The sequence below is a fragment of the Mustela putorius genome, unplaced genomic scaffold (assembly GCF_011764305.1).
Source record: "Mustela putorius furo isolate JIRA1106 unplaced genomic scaffold, ASM1176430v1.1 tig00000876_pilon_pilon_pilon, whole genome shotgun sequence".
Taxonomy (NCBI): Eukaryota; Metazoa; Chordata; class Mammalia; order Carnivora; family Mustelidae; genus Mustela; species Mustela putorius.
Window position 1 is genome coordinate 2,787,514 of NW_025421506.1, and position 7,728 is coordinate 2,795,241.

The window sequence follows — 7,728 nt, forward strand, 5'->3', positions numbered from 1 at the left end:
ATTATTCAGTCAGAATTGACCTGCTGCTAATAAACTCATGAGTTTTGCTTTTTCACACATTTCCTGACTCCTTGTATGATTGAGTTATTCCAGGCACTTGTGAATTATGGGTTAGAGAAGTTATAAGATAACAGTGTGAAATTAATGATCACCACCAAATTGTATCAGTTATGGTAACAGATTCAGCAGTGAGTTTTGGAAGATTTTCCTTAAAGGTGTATTGGATTCTGTAAGGAAGGGGGGGAAAAAAAAACCAAAAAAACCCTCTTTTCTTCTATACTCTTAGTTCAATTATGGGCCCTGCAGATTAAACTGACAAAGCTAGATCAACAGGAGAAAAGATTTATTTCGGACGCACATGGGGGAGCCTGAGAGAAAACAAGTGAAAACCCTCAAAGGTGTGAGGCCTGGGGGATTTTATAGCATTTTAACAAAGGTCAATAAATCGAGCTGACCTGACAAGATGAAGAAGATTTTGGCTTCTCAGAGTGGTCAATGGTGCCAGGCTAAATATATGGAGAAACTAATTGAAGAGAAAGCTGTTTAGTAAGATTTGTTACACAGGCTCAAGTCAGTGCTGTTTCCAGTGACAAGAGTCATCTCCTCTTGCTGGTACAGAAGAACAGAACAGGGGATACTGTTGCAAGGGGAAATTATATGTCCTGTTCTTGGGCAGAAAGGGAGAGGGCCAAGAGTTCAGAAGAGGATGCTTCCATGTAGTGCAACATTCAAGGAGCATTTTTGGATTCGTTTTAGTTCAAGGAAAGTTTCGTCTTCTTGAGATTCTCTCTCCCTCTCCCTGCCCCTCTCCCCATTCACGTGGGTGATGTCTGTCTCTCTCAAATAAAACAGTAAAAATATTTAAAAACTATCTACAACCAGGGGCGCCTGGGTGGCTCAGTGGGTTAAAGTCTCTGCCTTCAGTTCAGGTCATGATCTGAGGGTCCTGGGATCGAGCCCCACATCGGACTCTCTGCTCAGCAGGGAGCCTGCTTCCCCCCCTCTCTCTGCCTGCCTCTCTGCCTACTTGTGATCTCTGTCAGTCTAATAAATAAAATCGTAAAAAAAAACAAAAACAAAAACAAAACCTACAACCGGTGGCTAAGTGTGTGCGCGTATCTGTGTGGGAGATGAGAAAGTGGTTCAGAGGAGGGAGTGTTAATGTGTGTGGATGGGCAGGAGGCCTAGAAGGGTTCACAGAGGCAACAATGTTGCATAACAACCCACCCCCAAACTCTAGGACTTATAACAACAAATAATTATTTATTTATTTATCTTGAAGTAGCCTCCATGGCCAGCATGGGGCTTGAACTCATGACCCTGAGATGGAGAGTTACATACTCTACCGACTGAGCCAGCCAGGCGCCCCGGAATACAGTATTGTTAACCTTAGTCACCGTGGGGAACATTACATCCCCAGACTTCCTTATTTTATCGCTGGGAGTTGGGGCCTTCTGACTCCCTGCACCTGTTCCCCTCCCCCTCCCCACCACCTCTGGCAACCACCACGCTGTTCTTCCAGTCTGAGCTTGGTTTTTGTTGTTGTTTGTTCATTTCTCAGTTCCACACATAAGTGAGATGGTAGTGTACTTGTCTGCTTCCTGACTGACTTCCCCTTCACCGTACTCCCCCTCGGCCATCTCATGCCTGCCCTGGGCCTTTCGAACCGGCCATTTGCTGTACCCGAAATGCTCTCCCCTTGAGTTTTTGCAGAACTGGGTCCTTGTCATTAAGAGCTCAGTTTGAATGTGTCTTCCCAGGGCGAACCTCCTTGGTCACCCAACGACAAGCACTGCCCAGTTCCCATCTCTTGTCTTCATGCCCTTAACTAGCGCCCCTCACCATCCGCAATCTTTGCGCATGTTTATACATTCATTGCTATGTCCACACATCAGAATAAAGAGACGTTGTCTATGTCTCTGCTTATGGGGCAGTGCCCATCCCATAGGAGCTGCTCAGTAAATAGCTTTTTAATAACTATTTGAATGGGATCCCATTTCAATAAAACTATATTTTCTTTTTTTTTTTAAGATGTTATTTATTTTGAGGGAGAGAGAGAAAGTGAGAGCAGGGGGAGGGGCAAAGGGAAAAAGAGAGAGAGAGAGAGAGACTCTCAGACAGACTCTGTGCTGAGCATGGAGCCCAAAGTGGGACTCAATCTCACCACCCTGAGGTCATGACCTGAGCTAAAACCAAGAGTCTGATGCTCAACCAACTGAGCCACCCAGGTGCTCCCTTTTCTTATCTTTTTGAATTATGCTTCTAATTTGCTATTTCTTTTTTGGCTTCTTGCACAAAATTATTACGCACATAGAATCATTTGTGCCAGACTGTGGAGAATCATGTAATCATGTTCCATACCCTCATCATTCATTCTTTACATATCATATATATATATATATATATATATATATATATAATTTTTTTTCAGTTCTGAGCAAAATTCCAAGAGCATTTTTTAGGGAGCTTCAAAAACTGATTCAACATTTTATATGGAAGATACAGGAAGAGGAAGAATATTGTAGGAAGAGCTAAAAATAATTTTGAAAGAGAATAGTAACCAGAGATATACATAAAACAGTGTGTACCTGTATAGTCTTGGACACATTTTTTTAAAAAATATTTTATTTATTTATTTGACACAGAGAGATCACAAGTAGACAGAGTGGCAGGCGGGGGTGGGGGGGCAGGCTCCCCACTGAGCAGAGAGCCCAATGCAGGACTCAATCCCAGGACCTTGAGATCATGACCTGAGCCGAAGGCAGAGGCTTAACTCACTGAACCACCCAGGTGCCCCTTGAACACATCTTAAGAGGGACTGGGACTGCTTAAATAAATTATGAAACATGAATGCAATGAATTATCATGTGGTCATTAAGGAAAAATAAATAGCTATATGCCAGTATGGAAAGATCTTGATGCCAATTGAATGAATGAATTTGGGGCCGACTAAGCATTTGAGGCATCAGGTGACATCGTTGCCCTTCCCCACCTTTCTGCTGAGAACAGAGACACAGGGTCCTAAAGGCTTGACTCAGGGTCTCTGCTCCCACTGGGGAGGCGACGAGACAGACCACGTCTTTATACCAAGAACAGCTGGAAGGCATTGAGGGATTTCTAGCAAATGTGAGAGCTGAACATGATTAGGTTTCCATTTTGCAAAGATTACTCTGGCTGCCATGTGGACAACAGATCAGAGAGGATTACAGAGGGATGAGCAACGATGCAAGGAGACCAGTTGGCCCCTCCGCAGGGCAGATAGCGGACGCTTACAGTATGCAGGTGCTGATAAAGTTGGAGAGAAATGGATGGATTTAAAAAGCACGCATGGGGTAAAATGGATAGATATGGGGCATGTGTGAGGTGGAGAGTCAAGAGTGACTTCCAGGGACTGTCAGATCTCATTCCTGCCTTCAAGGAATTGGCAATAGTTAAACCAATACAGTAACGGCTGAAATTAGTCTCCTTAGAGGCTTTCCTAGTGGCGGAGTGATGGTATCTCTCTCATTCCCAGCCCCCTTGTATCCCCCGTGTTCTCGTCTCTGGTTCTGCAGCAGCACTTAGCTGGGGGCCCAGCATGTGCTGATCGATGCTGCTTTGTGGAGTGAGGGGGAGTGCGGGTTACCACGGCGTGAACTGAGTATTTAAAACCCTGTAGCAGGGGATTCAACATAGGAGGAGCCAAATCAATGACTCTTTTTTGAAAGGGCCACAATAAAAAGCATGAGCAGTTACTAGAATATGACATGTGGTATTGAAACTGATGAACTGATTAAGATTAAGAGGTTTTTTTTTTTTTTTTTTAAGTCTAAAGAGCATAGAGAACATCAACACAAGGACTAAAGTTTATCATCTCTGTTCTGTCATACCTGCTGTGCCTCTGCTGGAGACAGCTTCCTTCCTGGGGCCCCAAATAACTTGAAAAGCTCCCATTTACTTTTTTGAGATGAGGCTTAACCTCTGCCTCTGGAAAGCTGCTCACAATCTATCCAAACCAAAAGAATTTCAGTGATGGAATTTACACTGGGCTGTACCTGTTTGTGACCAGCTATCCCGCACTAAGGGCAGGGATCCTGTCACATGTGCACCTTTTTTTTTTTTTTTTAAGATTTTATTTATTTGAGAGAGAGACAGTGTGAGAGAGGGAGAGAGAGAGAGAGAGCATGAGAGGGGGCAGGGTCAGAGGGAGAAAGAGACTCCCTGCTGAACAGGGAGCCCAATGTGGGACTTGATTCCAGAACTCCAGGGTCATGACCTGAGCCAAAGGCAGACACTTAACCAACTGAGCCACTCAAGCACCCCTAGAATGCCTCTCTTATAGTAGTAGAATATCAGTCAAAAATCCTTTCGGGTCAAAGTGATCATGAGGATGAAAGAGAAAAAGGAAGGAGGGGAAGTAAAAAAGCAGAACAAAAATGTTCCATCAGTTATTGATGAATAAGAGATTGAAAAATGTAATAAGTTGGGGCACCTGGGTGGCTCAATCATTAAGCATCTGCCTTCAGCTTGGGTCATGGTCCCGGGGTCCTGGAATCAAGACCACATCGGGCTCCCTGCTCAGCGGGAAGCCTGCTTCTCCCTCCCCCTCTCCCTCTGCTTGTGTTCCCTCTCTCGCTGTGTCTCTTTCTGTCAAATAAATAAATAAAATCTTTTAAAAAAGAAAAAAAAACTATAACAAGTTAAAATGTATCAAGCTCCATGAAGCACATTTGTTTCGGTTCAGGCTAGAGGCAACATGCTTTCAGGAAAAAAAACTCACCAAAAAAAAAAAAAAAAGGAAAAAAACTCACGTGCCAGACCTCGAAGGCAGCAGTGCCTGTGTTGACCCTCCACGTCGCTCACCCTGCTGGCCTTTGGTTTCTCACCTGTTAAGTGAGGGGGGCTGGGCCACCTCCATAGGCTCCTTTCCAGTCCTGAAGAGTCAGGACCACAAGCTGGATTTGGCAGGTCTAAGTTCAAATTCTAGTCGCCCATCAAACATCACAGTCAGAGGCTGTGCTCAGCGGGAGGTCAGATAATGACTCCGAGCAGTTCGTCCTTTGTGCTCACATGGTTACTTACCTGTTTCCCAAAGTCAGAGTTGTATGCCCTTTTATACAGTAAGGTCACTCTCTTCCCTACCCCTCCAATCCTGCACCTCCTACCTCTCGAAGGCAATCAATCTGCTTCACAGTTTCCGGGTTAATTCCTTACGTTTCCTTTTTCAGGATAAGCCCATCCGCATTGTTGCCTTATTTTCTTCCTCAAACAGAAGGTCGCGCACATACCACACGCGATCTTTTGCACTTTGCTCCTTTCGATTGACAGTATCTCCGAGAAATCACAGAGTATCAGTTCATGGAGATCTTCCATATTCTTATTTTTTTAAAGAGTTTACTCATTTATTTGAGAGAGAGAGAAAGAGAGCACATGACCCCAGCTGAAGGCAGACGTTCAATGACTGAGCCACCCAGGCACCTCAGGATAAATATATTTTTTTTAATGAAAAGAGACTTTTTTTACTTTCATGGAATATTTGATATTGTAAACTTATACATTCCTTTGTAATGTGAAACCATCAGCTGCTTCTCGGCTTGTCGAAGTCAAAAATTGAACCTGTGTAGATTTTTTTTCCCTCTGGGGAGAGTAATTTAGTGGTGATGTTCTCTTAGTTACAGCGAGTGGGAAATAAAAGTGAATAAAATATGTGTTCATCTCTTGATGTACTTGTTTGAATAAATAACAAAGCTGTCTGAATACCACATCTTAAGTGAGATAAGAAATTGAGATTGTGCTTTATAAATGGTAAAACTCTGAACAAATAATCATCATCTCTACAGCTCAGAGACCACAAGAACACATCAAAAAGGGCATGATGGGGCACCTGGATGCCTCAGTTGGTTAAGCATCCAACTCTAGATTTTTGCTCAGGTCAAGATTTCAGGGTCGTAAGTTCAAGCCCTATGTTGGGGTGGGAGCACCTGACTGGCTCAGTCAGTGGAGCCTGTGACTTTTTTTTTTTTTTTTAAGATTTTATTTATTTATCCGACAGAGAGATCACAAATAGGCAGAGAAGCAGGCAGAGAGAGAAAGGGAAGCAGGTTCCCTGCTGAGCAGAGAGCCAGACTCAGGGCTCGGGGCTCGATCCCAGGACCCTGAGATCATGACTTGAGCCGAAGGCAGAGGCTTAACCCACTGAGCCACCCAGGCACCCCAGAGCCTGTGACTCTTGGACTTGGGGTTGTGAGTTCAAGCCCCAAGTTGGGTGGAGAGATTACTTAAAAGTAAAATCCATAAAACAATCAATCAGTAAGTGCATGCTTAGGTATTATTTGCAGTGGGAAGGGGACATCTAAATAAATATTATGTCCTAAATCTAAACCCCAAAGTACAAGGTAAGTTCTGTGTTTCAAAAGTCCAAGGCTTAGTTCAGTGCACTAGGTTTTGTTTGTGTTCTTTTCTTCCTTCTATTCGTGTATATCCCAATGTCATCAAAAGATCTGGTTTATATCTCTCTATGCCTCTAATGATGTGAAAAATAATTCCCTTTCTCAAGATCACCATGTCTATTTCTATTTTCAGACTTGACAGTAATTGGATTATTGGTTTTGTTTCTGGACCTGGTAAGAGACCACAGCACCTCCTTTTTAAGTGGCCCATTTCCCCCTTAATAATCATTTCTTAATAGAGAGCTATATTAATTCAGAATTATTGTGCTTATTTTCCTCATATGATTGTATCATTTAAACATTAATTTTCCCACAGAAATTTTGCAGATGATTATATTTTGTTGATTTCAGAATCCTGATTATGTTACCTACTCTTTTAATGAAACACTGTGTGTTTCTCTGCAGGCCCTAATCTTATTTTTTAAAATATGATTTACGTTGATTTTATTACCATTCTAGAAACAGATACAAATTACAGGGAAATTAGAAACCAAATTGGCACAACAGGCTCTCGATTTTATGATGCATTAAATTTGGAGGCAATTTATTACAAGTGGGAAAAGTTCAAGTGGCAGCAAGGACGATATAACTGAGAGCCTGGGGAGAGAGGTGATTGTATCTTTAAGATCTAGAGCCAAGAAAACTCATCTATTCCCTGCCTGAATGGGATCGAGTTCATGGGCTTTATTTTCAATAGTGCAACCTACAGATTATTCAGAAATTGATTCTAAAATTTTTACTTTGGAAAATAATGTGGCATATGCGTCATGGTATCGGCCACTATGGGGTTGGCAGCCATATTTGGAGCTGCCTGGAGCACTCCAAAAGCTGCAGAAATGCTATCTTCTCTGACGAATTTCTGGGGAAATGATTATGAGGTGAGACAATGAGTTGCATAGGGAAGAGAAGAGGTCGAGTTCCATAGAGATGTTCTCATTCAGTCAGTAGATAACTGGGATTATTTTATTCATTTATTCATTCACTCTACAAATAACCATGAATACTTATTAAACGTCAAGAAATGTTCTAGGCACTGGAAATACAACAAACAGAAGGACAGGGTTCCTAGTGGGAAAGAATGACCAATATTAGTGAATAAGGGAAAAAAATCCTATTTAATTTAAATAATGAGATAGTAAAAAGTCATATATAATTTAAATAATGATATAGTTGTAGGATTATACAATCATCTAAATACTAAGCAAGGAATTAAAATGCCTGCATGGCTCAGTCAGTTGAGCGTCTACTTTCGGCTCAGGTCATGATCCCAGAGCTGTGGGATCGAGCCCCGCATCAGAAT